General features: G+C 39.2%; 1 protein-coding gene and 1 long non-coding RNA gene across 3 annotated transcripts in view; one reads left to right on the forward strand and one right to left on the reverse strand.

The window, feature by feature from the left end:
• Positions 1-19,631, forward strand: part of myo1d (myosin ID) — a 199,040-nt gene that overhangs the window by 157,336 nt on the left and 22,073 nt on the right. The gene's annotated exons all lie outside the window — the stretch shown is intronic.
• On the reverse strand, positions 13,275-18,159 carry LOC134292642 (uncharacterized). Its single transcript, XR_009999900.1, has 2 exons — positions 15,876-18,159; positions 13,275-14,155 (listed from the first exon to the last, which is right to left on the reverse strand). It is a non-coding gene; the product is annotated as an uncharacterized LOC134292642 (long non-coding RNA).

Consider the following 19,631-nt stretch of genomic DNA (forward strand, 5'->3'; position numbering starts at 1 on the left):
GCTTATGGGGTGATGTTTGGAGCTTGATGGTAATTACAGGTCCAGTGCAGAAGGAAGATCGCCAAGCAAGAGCGCAGGTTTCCAAGGCAACCGCATCAGCAGCCAAATGACTTTCTGTCACACCAAGTTGGTGATTTAATGAGTTCATTACTGGATTTCAGAGGGAAACATGGAAATCTGTGTGAACCATTGCTGCCGCAGCCCCAGAAACATATTTGTCTCCATTTAGGAACTGCATATGAATCACACCAGGCTTAAAAGAAAAATTATGGTGGACACAAAGGGATGGGCCAGCTATCCTCTCTGATCCTCCTTGCTTGGCATGTTAATATTATAAATATGTGCTGATGTTGTGGCAAAAAACTAGTCTAACCTGGCTCAACATAGAAGTGAAAGGGAGGTGGGTCTTGAAAGAGGATGTAAAGGGTTTTAACACCTAGCATTTTGGGACAATGGGAGAGTCTCTTGGTTTATGTAGCTGGAATGAGTAATTATGTCTGGTGATGGGCATTTTCACATGGAAAACAAATTCAGGAAGCTACACATCGAAGATTGCAGTTATTGGCCCTCCCATTAACCATTGAGCCTCTTTATGGCAACTGTCTCTAGAGAGCCTCCTCCTCTCCCCATAAAAAGGGAAGGATTTGCTGCAGTGGCAATAATTGGCAGTTTTCCTCTTACCGTCTCTGGCTCTTTGTCAAAGCAGACATCGAAGAAGTATTATTCATAGCAGGCTCTTGATAATGAATTCACTAACCGTCCTAGGCAAGATGAAACACGTCTGCAGGGGTAAAAAGTGCACAGAAGGGAGGGAGTGCTTATTTTATCTTTTATTTTGTTTTACACATCCGTGGTTGTATTAATAATATTTTATTCCAAAATGTTGATACAAATTACAATTTTTTAAAAATTGACTAGGCAGGCCATATGTTTATTTTGCAGCATTTTTTCATTTTCTTGGGAATGAAAGTAATGGGCCTTAGAAATTATTCCTCATTATATCCGTTCTTAAGTGATTTGAGTGGTTTCCTTCCTTACCGATTAGCTTGGAATTACCCTCCTTCGTTCACTCACTTTTTCTACAGCCCATTAAAGTCCAGGGGTTTCTGCATTATTTTTCTATTCTTTTCATAGACTTGTGATTTTTTAAAAATTTGAAGCCAATAATAGTTGCATTTTTTCCAATATGTGCAGTATTTCTCAACCTCTGCTTCTCAATTTGCCTATTTTCGCAGAGAGCGGAGCTTTTTTCAAAGCACAAACCCCCTCGATTTAAAAGAACCGAGGAATGTCAACCTGTCCTGAGCCTGGTTACGGAAAGGGACTCAGGGTACATCCACAGTTTAGAAATAATTCAATTTGAGACTGCTTTAAGTGTCATGTCTCAAGGTTATGGAAACCTGGGAGTTGTGGCTTTACAAGGTCTTTAGCTGGTACCTCACCAAACTATAGCTCCCTTGACCCTGTAGCATTGACCCATAGTTGTTAAAGTGGTATCAAGCTGCATTAATTCTACAGTTCAAATGGCATTGTAGGGCTTCCTTTCCCTTCCCAGAAGGTGTGTACAAACATAGAAAAATCTTTACTTCCAGAGCGCTCTCAATGTATTCGTGTTTCTCAGAAAATGAGCTTTCTCTCATGTGTTAACCCTCCTTGACTTTTTGTGTCACTTCCCTTCCTGCTCCCCAGTACACACAAAGGCATATACATGTATTGAGGAAGGAAAGCAAAAACAGAGAAAGAAACAGAAGAAACTGGCATCTACCCAGAATGGAAGGAAGGGGGGAAAGGAGTTGTTTAGCCTGTGCTTGCAGACCTAATGTACAAGTAAAGTAGTTTTGTTTTCCTTTTTTACAGTATTCTGTTTGTTGTTTAACTAAAGTGCAGATGTGCACTGGGTTTTTTTATGGGAGGAGGATGGCCTTTTAAAAGTAAAGAGAGAGGAAGCAATAATTTCAGTAAAGGATTATAACTTAGTTAATTGTGATCCTGTCAAGATAGTTAGAAAGTTATTTCACATGCCAAGTAGGAAATGTTCTTCAGTTGAGTGCTAAAGCTCACTTTCTAGGAAGTGAATTCTATTGAATAAAGTGAGACCAATTTTTTATTGAACATATTTAGGATCTCATTGTAAGGTTGTAATTCTGGGATCAGTACTATGCTGCATGCTTTTGTCTAGGTCATAGTCAGGCATTATAGAATTTTAATGAAAACATAATATGATATGAAGTAGTGCCTGAAACAGATTCAAATACACTTTCAGAGGATTGTGGTCTTGTCAATACTTGAACATTGTTAAGGGCCCAAATGTAGGGTGGACCTACTATATGGACAGGACAAAATCTTGGAGCTCATTTTTCAACAAACACAATTGAAATAACCTTTTGACAGCTGTACAAGTAAATCCACAAAAATTAATGGCTGTGAGCAAATGTTTACTAGTTGCCATGCAAAATATTTACTAGTTTCTGTGCCTAAGAATCTCTGTTAGTCATTCATGCCAAAAAAGAAAGAGTACCAATTTCTGTATGCTTTATTTGAAATAATTTCTTAACTTGTAATTTGTAATATACTAATATTGATTTATAAAACTACCTTACTGATAAAATAGGGATATTCTACTTCCAGTGTGACTTCAAGCACAAACCAAAGACACCAGAAACAATAACTGTTAATGAAATGATTTTAGAATTACAAATCAACATTTTGTTGTTGTTGTTTTAGCAGCAGTGCAGTTGGCCTTGTCTTTGTTCAAGGCAGTGATTAAACAAGTCTCCTTCACCTCTTACATTTCTAAACTGTTATATTTTCATTCCATAAAAACTCATAAGATATTGTAATGCCTGCTGTTTGCAAGAGCAGTCCTTCAGCATATTCTGTCTTTAAAACATATCATTGGGAATATTGGACAGTCCAGTCAGATTATATTAAAGTTGGTTAAGAAACTGTTCCAGAGAGAATATGTGAATGCGAGATACAATATATGAATTGTAGGTCATTTCTTATTTAGAAAAAAACACCCCCTGGATTAGAACAAGTGATAGGGGGTGCTCTTGGACATCGAGGGGACATTTTTTCTCTTCAAATTGGGGGAAATAAAAATAGGACACATCCCTCCAAGTTTGTATGCAGGTTAATGTTCCCTTAGCCATACTGTCAGTTGCCGAGTGTGTTGTAGCTTTCAGTTGTCCTTCATGCAAGTAACATTTGTTTCTAAAATGTTAATATGAGCCCTAACTACTTTAAAAACCCTATCATAAAACTGGCTTTGACATGAAGATTCTCCAAGAGGTTGACAGGCCTTCCTATGTATGCTAAGAGAAACACAAACTCTTTTTGATCACATTCAGCACTTCTCATATATATCTGGAGTAGACCAAGAGGTATGGACTATTTCAGTTGTGCAAGAGTCCTCCAGGTTGCATTTTGGGAGAGCAAACCCAAGTCTTTGCCAGAGAGAGTGGCCTCATTCCGCCTATTTTCGAGTTAAAGCTTGTAGTTTGCTGTTTAGCTGAAGACTTTGAGATATGGGACCTGGATAGATTCACCATATAAACTCCAGCTGCAGCCTGTCAGTTTGAGTTCATGACTGTGTGGATTGATGATCAAGCTAAGCTCTGAAACCGGAGCAGTTAAAATTGGAAAATTCTCAAATAAAAGTTAAATTTGATATTGGTACAAAAAGAGGGTTTTAACTTCACAGAAAATTGGGCTTTTCCATTTTCTCTTCCTTTCATTTTTCAAGCAAACCGCTTGTGAGCAGCTGTTCAGATAAAGTACACATTGGAAGTTGCCCTATACAAAGCAGAGGCCAGACAAATAAGATGAGGATTACTCTTTCTGACTTCCCTGTCACTCTGTGGAGCAGCAAATAAAATGACCTCAGTTTAAGGTATCAGAAATCACATGATCATACATTTTAGCAGCTTTCCACATTGTGCCTATGATAGCCTTTCTTGCATTTTGCCATGTCCTTCTCCCCTCCCCACAATAGACTAAACAGCCCAAGGTCCCATGTTAATTTTCTGTGACATTTACCCAGGGATAAGTGTCTTATCTGAGATAATTGCCGTTTTCTTTCAGTCTTGCTTAGGAGTTGTGGTGTCATCTGGTGGGTGTTTTTCTTTCTTTAAGAGACCTCTCTGCCTTTTGGCCTTTGCTTAGACCAGGGGTGTCCAGTCTTTCGGCTTCCCTGGGCCATATTAGAAGAAGGATTGTTTGGGCCACACAGCCATAAAACTGAAGCCACGCTTCCATGCAAATAGTGAGAGCATACCCCGCATTACAGTTTTATACCTAGTACAGAATACACACTTGAATTTTTTTCTCAAAATTCATTTTATGAAGCATTGCAACAAAGTCATCTTTTTCATTATTTTATTTATTAATTTTAACAGTTTTTCATTTCTTCTGGCCAAACAGTTTGTAATTATCATATGAATTATGGATACGACTCTTAAATTTGTGGACATAACATACTCTGATTGTTATCCCATTCTGTTCTGTTGTCATCAACAAAGCTCACTCTTGACAACTACACAATCAAGTTATAAAACTTTCAAAAATATCACATAATGCTTTAAGTAAGTTTACAATTTTGTGCTGGGTTACATTCACAGCCGTCCTGGGCCTCATGAGAGCCACAGGTTGGACAAACCTGGCATATAGAACAAAGGCAGGTGAAGTATGCGGCTCTGAGAACCACAGAGCAATGCTAGGTTGGGGACTGAAAGGACTGAGATATGAGCAGATCTGTAAATGTATAGGTGAGAGATAGAGACATCTCAGTATGAAGGAAGGTGGAGGTCAGTCCCTCCTTCCCTATCCTAGTATCTAAGGATGGCATCAGTAGGTGAAAGACTGGTTGTGGCAGGGAATTAACAGCAGGACCAGGATCTGGTAAAGAGAGAGATTAATGCCACTTCTACCATTACTCTTGTCAGCTATCGTGATGAAGCTTTTAGCAGCAAGTAAACAGTGATTGGAGCAATATTGGGATGATAGATGGTGGTGGTGATTGAAGCTTCTGACTTCTTCATAGTGAATCTGATCAGGAATTCTATACTGATGCTCCTAACAACAATGCCAGAATAGTGGTCTTCTGGGCTGTACAAGTCTACCTGGAGGTTTCATGGGCTATGTAGAAGATGGCCAAGAGTTGCATATATCCACAGTTAGCCTACTGTGGATTTGATTTTGTTTTGTTTTGTTCTGTCTTCATATTTCAGAGCAGTAGACAACAATTTTATCACTTGTAAAGAGAAGATTTTCAAGAAGAAGTACCTCCCTTCTTGGACTAATCCTCTATTTTCCCTATACAGTGTTCCTTCACTACTTTGCGGTTCACTTTTTGCGGATTTGCTGTTTTGCGGTTTTTCAATAAACTCTAAAAGACTATTATAAATCATTAAAAATTACAATTTACAGCCTAAGGAAGGGAGGAAGGAGAAGCCAAAGAGAGAGAAAAGGAGCCCAAGCGGCAACAGGAGGAGGAGGATGCAATTTATCAACACACGATTGGTTGATAAAGACTTAAAATAGTGTATAACTACTAAAATAATGTATAAATATTAAAATAAATATAGTGTCCCTACTTAGCGGATTTTCACTTATTGCGGGTGGTCCTGGAACCTAACCCCCACGATAAGTGAGGGAACACTGTAGCACAATGTTACTCAGCTAGCATTTGTTTTCTGCCTGTACCATTGTTTTCAATGTTGTGATCTGAAATGAGACATCATTAGAAAGAACCAACAAGTCCCTAGTCATAAAATAAAATGCTGTGGGTCCCAGCCTATTTGTATAATCTTTCCAAAAAAATTAAAACTATTTAAGAAATTAAATGAACTGTGCCATGTTTCTATGTGATAGAACACATGCTTTGCCCACAGAAGGTTCCCAATGAGATGCCATATGTCTTCCATTTCACGAAATTGCTAGTAATTCTGGTAGTACAACTGGGGAAGACATGAAGACCTTACAAAATGACTGTCAGACAAAGGAGATTGAACTGAGAGACCATCCACACTGCAGAATAATAGCAGTTTGACACCATTGTAACGGCCATGGCTCCATCCTATGGAGTCCATGTGGATCTTACACCCCATTCAAAGGATGGTTCAACATAGGACAGCGAGGCTTGTTTTTATATAATTCAAATTATGCATGTGGTGTTCTGTAGTTTCCATGTGTATTTCCTCCTTACAGGCATGTAGCCGGGGGGGGGGGGGGGGCTTGAGGGGCTTCAGCCCCCCCCCCCCCCCCAAATTCTCAGGGTGGTCTGCGAGAATGCCTTACATTTATTATTTAAACGGTTATGTTTATCCATATCATGATCTGATCACCATGATCAATATATCCCATATGCATGGGGGTATTGGGATAACGATACAAAAGGTTTGCTAGGGTAGACCCTCTCCCACTCAGACTTAGCCCCCCCCCCCCCCCACCGAACCAAAATCCCAGCCCCTCCCTGAACAAAATGCTGGCTACAGGCCTGCCTCCTTATTTCCCATTCTCTTCCAGAATTTATTTTTGGCAAGAGGATTTGTTGGGGGACACCGATCCAGGTTATCCAGGTATCATAGTCACAATTGCCAAATATATGACCGTGTTCATTAATTATAGGCTTGTATAATTTCCTTTAGGATTCTAGCCATAAGTCTTCATGTGTCTTCCTCTGACCAGCACAGAAATATTAGATTTTATCTTCTGTATGACATTCCATGCTTGACCGAAATTCTAGAGAAATTGTAAGCAAAACTCTGCAACCGACACCACCACCCCCCCACCCCCCGCCGCCGCCAAACTGAATGTCTTCCCAGCTGGAAAGTGTAACGATATATAACCCTCAAGCAGTGATAACTTTATTGGGCCAACTCCAAATCATAAAATACATTAATGCAAGCTTTCAAAGCATCTTCATCAGGCAAAAGTATTAAAAATCATACAGGAGGAAAATGCTGATGATGTTAAAGTCACAGGCATACATTCTGTCTGTGATGTTGTCAGTTAAGATGCTGATGGGAATTTTATGTTTTTAAGTTGGCCCAGTAAAGGATTTTCTGTATGATCAACACAGCTACCCCTGAATGAAGGAATACTCTCATGCTGGCATGTCACTTTGCTACCTTTCTTCCAGGATTGCTAACACTGTCATTAGCTTTTTTTTTCTTGGGCTGTGTCTGTTTTTTATATATATACAGTACAGCCTCCTTTTTTGATATTGTGTTTTCATACACACTCTTCCACCCTCTACTATGTTTTCCCCTTGGCAGGAACAAAGAAGATATGCCAAGAGTCACTTGGAACACAGAGCAGGGAAGGAAATAGTGTGGACTCTCAGCAACTTTACTTGGGAATGTCTGTGACTTTGAGGATATCACTGGTTCTTTTGTTGCAGCATCACAAGTGACTTCAAACCTCATGGATCATAACAAAAGCAAAATGATGTTTAGGATACAAGAAAAAGAGAGGGTGAAAAAGGATAACTGTCTGAATTTTCCCTTTTTTTCCAAAAGAGGATTTACTAGAAGATACAGTGTTCATCTCAGAAAAGGCCTTAAAAAGAGAAAGAAAGCAGTACAGTATTTCCTTTTTCACTCTCAGCTGTTGTAGGGAAGCTGAACAGCAGCAGGTGTCTTCCCCAGTCATTCTTGGGACATTTTAAGCACAACACAACAACTGGCAACCCTTTCCCCCCCACCAAGAACTGTCCCCTGATGGTAAATTTATCTAGGGGTTGCTCCAAATAGATAAATTTAGTCCAGCTAAACTTGGAAATGCCTGCTATCTCGTTGGAATCTGAGGAATGGAAACCCCCTAAGAAATTGGCTACTTTGCCTCCTTTGGGAAGAGGCATCCCTCCCACGGGAGGTATCTGTTCTTCAATTCATCTGTTTCTCTTCCATATATAGGAAAACCAAGAGCCCGAAACTGGATCAAAGCAGAGATCTATCTCTAACCACTTCCCTATCAACCGCCTGTGGCTTCTACCAGTTGCTTTAGGGGGTCGGTGCTAAAAGTGATTTGAGAGATAAATGCACAAATGCTCACCAAAAAGAGAGCAAGAGAAGGAAAACCTCTTGGCTCCAATATTCCTATTTAATCCTTTCTGAGCCTGGGGCTTTTGAGCCTAAGGCTGCAATCCTGTACACACATGCTTGGGATTTAATTTCCATTGTGTTTAGTGAGGCTTGTTTGTTGGCATGGACAAGATTGCAACTATGTTTGAAAAGCATTGGGTGCTTAGATATTTCCAGCTCAATTTGAGGTTCAAAGGCTTATCATTAAAGACCTACAGTGACCCACATACTTTCAGAAGCGTCTCCCCCATATTAGCTTGTTGGTGGTGGTGATAGATGTTGTGTGGCTTAAAATTATTTCCAGCATATTGGTGACCTTTAGGCAAAACATCCATGGGTTTTTCTTGGCAAGATTTGTTTAAAGTAGGTTTGCCTTTGTCTTCCTCTGGGGTTGTGAGTCTGACAGTAGTGCAGCATGATATGGTGGATTTCCATGATTGAGTGGATATTTGAATCCTGGTCTCCAGGTTTGTAATCCAATCTTCAAAGTACTCCATCATTCTGTCTCCAAGAGAAGCTTGCCCATATCTAAAGAAGAGGATCTTCTCTGATTCTTTTGCCAGAAGAAGCTTGTGTAGGAATTAAGCAAATTATCTTTATGGTGATGGTCCATCTTTGAAATGCTCTCCTCACTGCAGTATCTTTTCAGTGCCAGGCTAAAAATACCCAAGCATTTTGAAATGTTGTCCTATTTTATTTTATTTTTTTGCCTGGTTGCACAGTTCTTTTTATGCCTCTGATCTGTTTTTATTGTGATGTTGCCGTAAAGCTTTGTTGCATTGTGGCATATTTTACTTTTATGCTTCTTGCCTAGTGCCCTATATTTGAGGAGGAAAGATGAGTTAAAAGTACTTTTAGTAGTAAATACAATAATTTAAGATTGCTTCCTTGGTGACAGTTCCTGGTAGATGCAAATGATCAGACGAGACTGTTCACAAAAATGAAAGTTTGAGCACTCAAGAACATACCTTTTCCTTGATCTCTAGAATATGCCATGGATGCTTCAGTTTATCAGTAGCTACATTTCACTTACTACCACTGTCACCATGAGCTATGTATCCTAAGTAAGAAAACAGCACACAAAATTGTGTCTTTCCATGACCTTCTCACTCCTTTAATATTACAAGTATTTTACATTCAAAACACTGTTACCTACATTCAAAACGCTATTACTTAGACCTTTCACTAAAAATACCAAGATTTTTAATACCACTAAAACTATTTTAGATAGAAAGTAAATAAAAGATCATCAAATGTTTAATTATCACTATCTAATACATGTCAGCAGTTTGTGATTTCTGACATTCATACTATGTTGGTTTACAGTATTTACAAAGAAGCTCTGTCACTAGAGAATACCATTAAAATCAGTGGGACCTACTCATTGGTAGCTGTATATAGTAGAGTACTGTGCATTTAATGTAGACGTAGATTATCTGCTAGATCAGTCCGTTTTTTAAAATCTTAATTGAATAAAAGGCAGCCATTATTAACTAGGCTACAAAAATCATGAGGAATAATAAAGATTCTTAGAAACTTCAAGCTATAACTACCACCATAATAGGCTTTTCTTCTTTTTTCTAAGAAGAGGAGTTCTAAGAGTTCACTTTATAGTTTACAAATTGTTTTCCCTGTACACCAATTTAATTGAGATTTTAGATTTTAAGTAACAGCCACATGCCCAGTTGTGTATGTATGTGTGTGTTAGAAATTCGATGCTGTTGGTGACTTCTGAGAGGGTCTAGTCACATATTAGATTGGGGTAAATTACACTAAGGACCGTGTTTCACATTAACATTTTGCAATTCGGTATCACTGCTGTTGCTGTATAAAGTCAGTATATCCAAATCAGAGGTGTGAACTTGTTCCCATCCCTGATGTTGTCAAACTTCTTTTTCCTCACTTGGCCACTTTGAATGGGCCTGATGGGAACTGGAATCTGACAACATCCAAAGAGCCGCATGTTTTCTCATTTTGGTTCTGAATATTTATTAAAGGAAATGTACTTCTGAAGTATAAGAGGGAAACTTATGCATTTAGATATTTGAAAAGTAAGGCTGGACAGGGCATAGGGTTACAGCCTGTGTTGGACAGGGTTACACTCCCCCTGAAGACACAGGTTCGTAACTTGGGTGTTCTCCTGGATTCATCGCTGAGCCTGGGACCCCAGGTCTCAGCAGTGGCCAGGGAAACATTTACACAACTAAGACTTGTGCGCCAGTTGTGCCCATATCTTGGGAAGTCTGACTTGACCACTGTGGTCCACACACTGGTTAAATCCCGTTTGGATAACTGCAACATACTCTATGTGGGTTTGCCTTTGAAAACAGCCCGGAAGTTTCAATTAGTACAACGGGTGGCAGCCAGACTTATAACTGGAGCGGCGTACAGGGAGCATACCACTCCTCTGTTATGCCAGCTCCAATGGCTGCCAGTATGCTACCGAGCCCAATTCAAAGTGCTGGTCTTGACCTATAAAGCCCTAAACGATTCTGGTCCAACTAATCTGTCAGAACGAATCTCCTCCTATGAGCCAACAAGAACTTTGAGATCATCTGGGGAGGCCCTGCTCTCGGTCCCACCTGTCTCGCAAGCGCAGCTGGTGGGGACGAGAGACAGGGCCTTCTCAGTGGTGGCTCCTCGGCTGTGAAACACCCTCCCTGGGGACCTCCATCCCTTTTGGGCTTTAGGAAGAAGCTAAAGACGTGGCTATGTGCACAAGTGTTTAATGAATAAGCTCTATGGCTTGACTCGGTCTGGACTAAAGATTATAAACAAGTCTCTTGGATGAATGGATCTAAGCTCTTTACATGTTTTAAGCTTTGTATATTGTATATTGTTTTTATTTGACTAATGCCTAATGGTTTAAATGTTTTATGTTTTATCTCATTGTATAGTGTTATTGGCATTGAATTTTGCCAGTTTTGTAAGCCGCCTTGAGTCCCCTCGGGTGAGAAAGGCAGGATAGAAATGCTATAAATAAATAAAAATAAATAAGTAAAAAATTAATGAAGGAATTGACAGTCTGGCACCCACTGTTTTGGACAAAAGATTAATTAAAGTAAGGGGGAAGCAGGCTGAGCTTCAGATTCATCTTTAAAATGCATGTTTTTATATCTTGAAAGGAATTATTTGTGGGATAGATCATTTTGTTTTGTTTTTGAAAGCATAGTTAAGGCAGCACATCCATATGTCTTCACACTTTTGGACATATCGCATGCCAGCCATGTAATTAGATTAGAGGTTCATTTGCCTTTTGTCTGTATGCAAGCATCTACCTCAAAAGGTGGAGGGGAGAGGGACTTTTCTTTCCTTGGGGATTCCTCCACAAACCCATAGTCTGTTATCATGTCACTGCAGCGGTTCTTCTCAAAGTAAATGGCAATTTGCAGGGAGTCTCTTGAAATGCTGTGATAGCCCTTGGACAAAGAATTCATCTATTACGCCAGTGACAGCATTTTTTTGCCATTCATTTCCACAATCTTTTGACTTGATTAGTCACCCTCTCCCCAGCCCATAGTTGGTTTTCCTTTCCATTTTTCATAGAAGAGACTGCGGCTGGATCTTGGAGCACTCATTGGATGCCAATTGAATATGTACAGACGAAAGTTGGAGAGCGTTCTTCAGAGCCCTGATTCAAATGAAATCAATTAATGCTAAAAGCATAAAGCATGAATTTAGAGATTCATTGCTAGCCTTTTGGCTGACATCCAGACATTTCCCTGTATAATTTAAGCATAACTGTATTGACGCCTCCCATTACAGATCCCATCTTTGCATTTAACCCTTCTGTACTTGAATGCTCGGCAAAACACAGACAGATCTTGGGAAGAGAAATTCTGTGACTACTATTTGGTTTCTTCTGCTTTGCCAAATGCTACTAGACTGGCTGCATGGTTTTTATTTTGCTGCATGGATCTAGTCAGAATTCTGAAGAACTAATTTTAAATTCCTTTCTAGGTGAAACTTCTGTAAGCGTGAAAATGAGATGCTTTTTTGGAAGTTTGATAGCTAGCTTTGTTGTTTTTATGTGCCTTCAAGTAGTTTCCAATTTATGGCAACTCTTATCGTAGAGTTTTCTTGAAAAAGTATATTTAGGGGAGGGGGTTGGCTTTAATAGAGATTTTCTTTCTTCTCAGAGGTTGGAAGAATCAAACTTGCCCTAAGTTACACAGTGTGTTTCTGTGTTTGTGCAAGGATTTGAACCCTGATCTCCTGGAGTCCTCATTCTACACTAAAACCACTGCAATATACTGTCCAAACCTTCAATCCTAAGGTACCACAGATACAATAGACTGAAGCCTCAGATGCTGCTTGGGGACAAATGATGATTAGAAATGTAACCACAACAGTTTTGACTCTAATCCAAAAGTAGTGTCAAATCTCTGGATTGGCCAGAGCTGATAAATAGTGGGAACCTGACCTTCCTCCCCTTTATTTCATTAAGCTAATGACCTGGACTTTCCCCTCTCTTAATTTGGGAGAAGGCCCTATAGTTCCTGCTTGGATGTGAAAGAAGTAACTCGACAAAGTTGTCCCATTGTATGGCAGCATTGTTCATTGGAACTTTTCTCACTGATTTCAACAGGACCTGTGTGCAACTAAGTCACAATCCAACTGACAAGAGGGGAAGTATCCACTTGAAATCTCTTTTGTTTTCTCTCCGTGCCTTTCAACATGCGCTCTCTGTTTTTGCTTATTACTAATTCACAGAATAACCTGCATTGTTTCACTGGGTTCAGTAATGAGATTCTGGGTTGAATCCAGCCTTCCCCGAATGAACTAATTTGCTCTATTGATTTCAGTGCGTCTTAAGTATAGCTAAGCATGAATCCACCTATTATACAATTCTTTTAAGAGTACTCGGTAGTGGCTGAAGACCCGGATTGAGAGTCTGGAAGTTTGGTGGGATTTCACTTTGACCATGGACTCACTGGGTGGTCTTAGGAAGGTCAATTGTCTTTCAAAACCCTGCCTCCACTTCAGTCTTGAATGGAGATTCTAAAACTGACCTCTGGGTCACATCCCAGTCATAGAATTTAGTCTATAACTAAAGCACACTGAGACTACAACAATTGTTTCTGAAAGATCCTGATATTATATGTAAGATAATAATATTGGTCTCTTTTATAGGAGTAGCAGTAAGTCTTACTGAAAGAATGTACATGTATACATAAGGTACAAACACTCTTTAGAGATGTGAAAATCTTTACTAATACACTGTTTTAGTATACAACAACAACAACAATAATAATTTTATTTTTGTATGCCGCCTCCATCTCCCCAACGGGGATTTGGAGCAGCTCACACGGGGGCAAGCCCAATATAATCATATAATATCATAAAAACAACAATTAAGACATCAGAGAATGCATTTAAAAAACAAATTAACAAGTCATGATTTAAAATAGACATAATTAAAATATTAAACAATCAAACTATACACTTATTCCTAATGTTTAAAGCTACTTCTCCTTCCTTTTGACACTGATTACTGATATTATCATAAATGAGGGACCACAAGTGCTGAATTAACTTTCAATTCAGCACTAGTAATTCATTTAATGTTATCAGTTCGGCCTTTTCAAACATTTTGGACTAAATTAGATCTGTTAACATTTATAATTAAGAAATGTAACTAGGGTTTACACGGCAAAAGACATTCACAAATGTATTAATTTATTTCTACCAATGTATTAGTTAGCCATTGCTTTAACCCAGCTTTGTGTTTTAGAATATCATGAATACATTCTCCTTGATATAAATACAAAATAAAAAAGATAACCGAGACCCAAACCAAGATTGTAGGGAAGGAACAAGTTGCAAACCACAATTAATACATACATGTAACAGATTCCAAAGCATAATGTAATGAATTCTCCTTCTCCCTTCCTCTTTCTTTCTTCTGGACAGACTTGTCATGCTTTGAGGCAAATGTCTTTTGAAACTCAGGGGAGCTGCAAAGGCAGTTTTTGATAACAATAGCCCTTGATACCTGCCAAACCTGAGGACGCAGGGGATTTTTATCCATCTTCTGTGATGGACAGTGAAGTGGGGGAAAGCTGTGATGTCTGAAAGAAAGGCAACGTGCAGTGTTACATAGGTGAGGTATAGGAGGGGAGATGTCTTGTATCAAATATGCTTTATGCACTCTGGACGATTTAGGAGCAGGGTATCTATTGGTGTCTTGCTGATATATTGGGGCAACATTTTGGTGACTGCCCCAATCATCAAAAAAGGATAGAAATCAATAGGCTCATCATTCATTGGAAATCCCAATTAGCATGGATGCCTTCTCTCTCTTGCAATGAACAGATAATAAGCTGGGGGCGGGGAGAGGATTTTGCTGCTGAAAATGATAAAAATATGCAATAGTAGATAACTAAATGTGCTTTGATAATTTAATGAACAAAATGCCATTTTTTTTCTTGCTGCTTAAACCAAAGGTTCAAACCAAAGGATTCCACCTGAACATTAGAAAGAACTTCCTAACTGTGAGAACTGTTCAGCAGTGGAACTCTCTGCCCTGGACTGTGGTGGAGGCTCCTTCTTTGGAGGCTTTTAAGCAGAGGCTGGATGGCCATCTATTGGGGATGCTTTGAATGAGATTTTCCTGCTTCTTGGCAGGGGGTTGGACTGGATGGCCCACAAGGTCTCTTCCAACTCTAGGATTCTATGACTACTTGAGTCATTCTGTCCCTTAGCAAGAGTTCTTAAATGAAGACTTGAGGTACATCTACATTGTAGAATTATTGTAGTTATCACCACTTTACTGCCATTGCTCAATGCTGTAGACTCATGGGAGTTGTCGCTTGATGAGGCATCAGCACTATTTGGCAGAGAGAGCTAAAGGCAAACTACAACTCCCATAATCTCATTGCATTGGGCAATAGCAGTTAAAGTGTTGTCAGACTGCATTAATTCTACAGTATAACAGCAGTAAAAGGACAGCAGATAGATTGATAATAGGAAAAAGGAGCCAGCATGAGTAAGACATGAGACAATGTGTGGTTGATCAGTATGCACTAGCTTTCAATGTTTGGTACTTCAGATGTTTTAGACTTCCAATCCCAGACAGCTCAGGATGCTGGGAGTTGAAGCTGAAAAAAAATCTAGAGGGACAAACTTTAAAACCATTACTGTGAAGAATGTAGAGTCTGGTCTGAATTTATGAAATTTTGAAACTTCACTCTACCAAAAGTCACAAGAGTTCATAAAGAATGGTACTTCAAAAATCTGTATTGATTCTTAACCACAACATAACAAAGGAAGCATGTGCCATTCTTGAGTTTGCTGGTAGAAGACTTTAAGGAACCTTGAAAACTATGTTGGTCATTGTTCTTTAGTGCTGATCATGAAGAAAACACTCCTTACCATAGCTACCCTCCTGCTAAACATTAGATAACTGCAGTAGCTATGTCAGTCTTCAATCGATTGGTTTCTCTGCTTCCCCCAAAGAAACGGATCACCCGTTATAATTATTTTTTGGGGAAATTAGACTTCTAATTTAAGAACTTACATGAATTTAAAATGTGGAATGGTCTGGCTATGGAAGCTACCAATATTAATGCTGGGAGTGAGACAACTATAGAGTGCTTCTTAACTATATGACTTCACTTTGCTTTCAAGTAACCTCGATTACATCTGATATTTCTGGGTTGGAATTCTTTCAGAGAGCACTTTCCTCTTCCTCTACTTCTTCGTTTTTCTCCTCTCTCCTCCTAGTTTTTGTTAAGTCTCCTGCCAATTCATATGATCAGCAATTACTTCTATTTCAGTTAGAAAACTTACAGTTTCATAGGTGATCAATGTGTATTTCCCGTCTTACAATTTCTTAGTGAATTTTGCCTCCTGGTTGTTAGAATATCAGTTGTAAGTGAGGTTGGAGTTCAGGGCTACAAGAATTCGTCACATCCCCTTTCCACAGTCGTCATTTCTGTGACTTAAGTGTTCTCACTAGAAGGATTAGGAAGAGCAAGAGCAAAACTAGGTCATTGATTTAGAAGAGAGAGTTTCTCCTGGCAGGCTTGTGAAAATTGGTCAGGGATTGAAGCAGAAAGGGCAGAAAGTAGTTTTTGCTCTTGAGATTGTAGCTTTGAATTCACCACGTGTATCAATTCAAAAGCAGGGTGCAGAGAATTGCTTTCAGCTGCCACCAAAAATATGGAGGACTCGACATGTGTTAGACAGATTGCCACCCGCTGACACCAATATATGGAGGATTCAAACTCGTTACCCCTATTAACGCTGCCACCAATGTTATATTCAGGAGCCTCCTCTGTGTTAGGATATTTAGAGAGACACACAAGACACTTTATGTGATGAAAAACAAGAAGGTGTTATTTATTTGTTCTTAAACAGTAAAGATGCAATTTCAATAACAAGTTAGGCTTTTCTCTTACAAAGGATGATTTTAGAACTTGAATTCTGTGAAAATATGTTCCTTCACACAGGAAATACAAACAGGACAATTTAAACCTTTAAATCCACTTCTCCTGGGATTTAACACCAGCACTCTAAATTATAAAGTCTCAGTATAATTCTTAGCCTTTCTTCCCTGAAGGCTTTTAACTATATTCCTCAAAGAGGTATCTCTCTAATAACACAGCTCCCAAAACTATCTCTATCTTCACACTCCAAACACCAACCAACCAACTTCCTAACTAAAAATGAATAATTCTCTGGCTGCATAGCTCCAACTATCACTTTGGCTCCGCCCATCTCCAGTTGCTAAGCAACTCTCCCCACTTACATCAACCAATCAGACTGCACTTCCAGTAATGGCTGCCCGATCTCTCCTCCCCCTTGCTCTGCTTACCGTTTGCAAGCAAGGCCTGAAGCTACCTATCCACCATCCTTGTAAGGTAGGCTAATCTGCTACACAGGGCGTTTCTTGAATTGCAGTTGCAGTCACACCATTTTCTAGATTCTATAATGTATAAAATGGAGTGTATAAAATGGAAAACCTTTCAATCTTTGATGGAAGGTGAGCAGTTTCTAGAAGTAATTAGGTTGGTTGTAGACCAACCCCGCCACCAAGCTTTAGCCACGTAGCCTGATCAGTTAAATAGTTTATCAGAGACAAATAATGTGGCAGAAATACTCTCTTCAATATGGCTGTGTGCTTCCTATCATGTTTAGACTGACACAACTAAGGATATTTTGAGGTATAAAGTGGGACCAGAGGCATAAAGAGCAACAGGTGTATTTATGGCAAGGAGAAGCAAATACTACTTGAAGATAGTAGTAAGGAACTGAGAATGAAATGAGCCATAAATAGAGGTTTTCTAAAATTAAGGGATTACACTGTTAACATTATTTTTGTTCCTGGTTTCTAAATGTCATTTCCTACTTGATTCTATCATTAAAAACATGGGAAAAGTATATTAAACTGCAAAAACTTTGTTTTTATGGGACATCCTGAGGCACGTTTTGCTATTGTTTTTCAGTGAATATCGCATCCCATAGCAACCAATTCAACATTGTTTGTGGCAGCTACAAAAACAAAGTTTTTGGAGTATAACAACCACTTTTAAAGTAAATACCACACAATTAAACAGGAAATAACACTTTCAAACCAGGAACAGAATTATTTTCAACTTTTATTACATAGTGTTATGTATAACATACTGAAAATTAGAATTATCTTCAAAAAATTATCTGCATGATTTGCTTTCATCTATATGGAGAGCCGTCATATGAAATTCCACACCGTATCATATTATATATGGAAATGCCCTCCAAAATGCACAAATGTAATCACAGGTCCGAGTTTTCAAAAAAGTCAGATAATCTAGTCCCTTGCTCTAGAGTAGATTATCCTGTCCTGCTTCTTTCCCCCTACATATTATATCCATTACAGTTTGCTTTCAGCAGATTTTAATTTCATTTCAATCCTGCCTTTTCCCTAACGTGACACATAGAATCATAGAGTTGAAAGAGATCTCACAGGCCATCCAGTTCAACTCCCTGCCAAGAAGCAGGAAAATTGCATTCAAAGCACCCCCAACAATGGCCATTCAGCCTCTGCTTAAAAGCCTCCAAAGAAGGAGCTTCCAACATACTCTGGGGCAGAGAGTTCCACTGCTGAACAGCGCTCAGCTAGGAAGTTATTCCTAATGTTCAGGTGGAATCTCCTTTCCTGTAGTTTGAAGCCATTGTTCCACGTCCTAGTCTCCAGGTCAGCAGAAAACAAGCTTGCTCCCTCTTCCCTATGATTTCCCCTCACATATTTATATATGGCTATCATGTCTCCTCTCAGCCTTCTCTTCTGCAGGCTTAGCATACCCAGCTCTTTAAGCCGTTCTTTAAGACACAGATAGCAGATTCATTGTACAAAGTTATCGAAAAAGCACATTGTTCAATTTGACTTACAAAGTGATCCAAAACACATGGTTCAGATGAGAGCCCACTTTCCCGTTCCTTTTGTCATTGTTTCCTGCATAACAGGGATTATCCTCACCATGGAGCTCATGTTGCTTTCCCTTTCCCCATATTCCTCCTGTTTCTGTGCTATTTATTTGTCTCAGAGGAAGAAATGTGTCTAGAAATAGCTTAATTACCTGAGAATAACCCATCTGGGTTTACTGCCAGACACTGTGATTACTTTGGGAATATTACAAAGGAGCAAACAACCCGTTTAAAATGTGCCATTTGGAGCTGGTAGGGAACAGCGCTTAAAAGCAGCAAAATAAAGACTACTCACAGACTAGGGTGCAGTCTGAAATTCTCAGAAAAATTCTGTTCACATTGTAAATTGCAGAATCGCAACATAATCCAGCAGCCAATGTAACCTGCAATGAAGCCATGGACAAATATGCTTTCAGCTTTTTTTCCATCTTAAGAGGTGAAACTAGGGCATTTCAGTTTATTCTTCTTTTTTTTAAAAAAAAAAAACTCCTTCACTTTTTCCTGAGATATGTTGGTTGATGTGGAACCTCTCCTAGAGTGTGAGCTGTCTCTTTGTTTTAATGTTCTCTGCCTTGCCTTGCATTCTCCCTCCAGACATTGTGAAGAGGTCAAATATAGATTTTTCTTTCCATGCTATTTACCTCTTTGGCTCTGTTTAAGTCTAGAAGTATTTCTCCTCATATTTTTTTTCTCTCTCTCTCCTTGGTGCCCGATTTTACAGCAGCATTCAGTCGTCCTTGCTAAGTGCCCTTCCTTTTTAAATATATTTGTAAATATAGGTAGTTTTATTTTATGTTAGAATTAATAGTAATATTAATTCTGAGGGGACTCAGAGCGGATTACAGCATATAAACAGACACAGGCACACATTCAGTGTCTTGTTACAATGACAATGAGACACAAATACACAGACAAAGGCAAAGGCTTCTCCTTTCATTTCCGTCTCTGGTGGCAGTAATCATCTCTGGCTCTGGGGGGAGGTTATCTTCTCTGTTTCCAAGCCAAGGAGCCTGAGTTGTCCATAGACACCTCCTGGTTGTGTGGCCAGCAAGACTGCTTGGAGCATCTTTTTGCCTTTTCCTTTTGAAATGGTACCATTTTATCTACTCAATGTTTTCGAACTGCTAGATTGGCAGG

This window comes from Anolis carolinensis, chromosome 6, assembly GCF_035594765.1.
Source record: "Anolis carolinensis isolate JA03-04 chromosome 6, rAnoCar3.1.pri, whole genome shotgun sequence".
Lineage (NCBI taxonomy): Eukaryota > Metazoa > Chordata > Lepidosauria > Squamata > Dactyloidae > Anolis > Anolis carolinensis.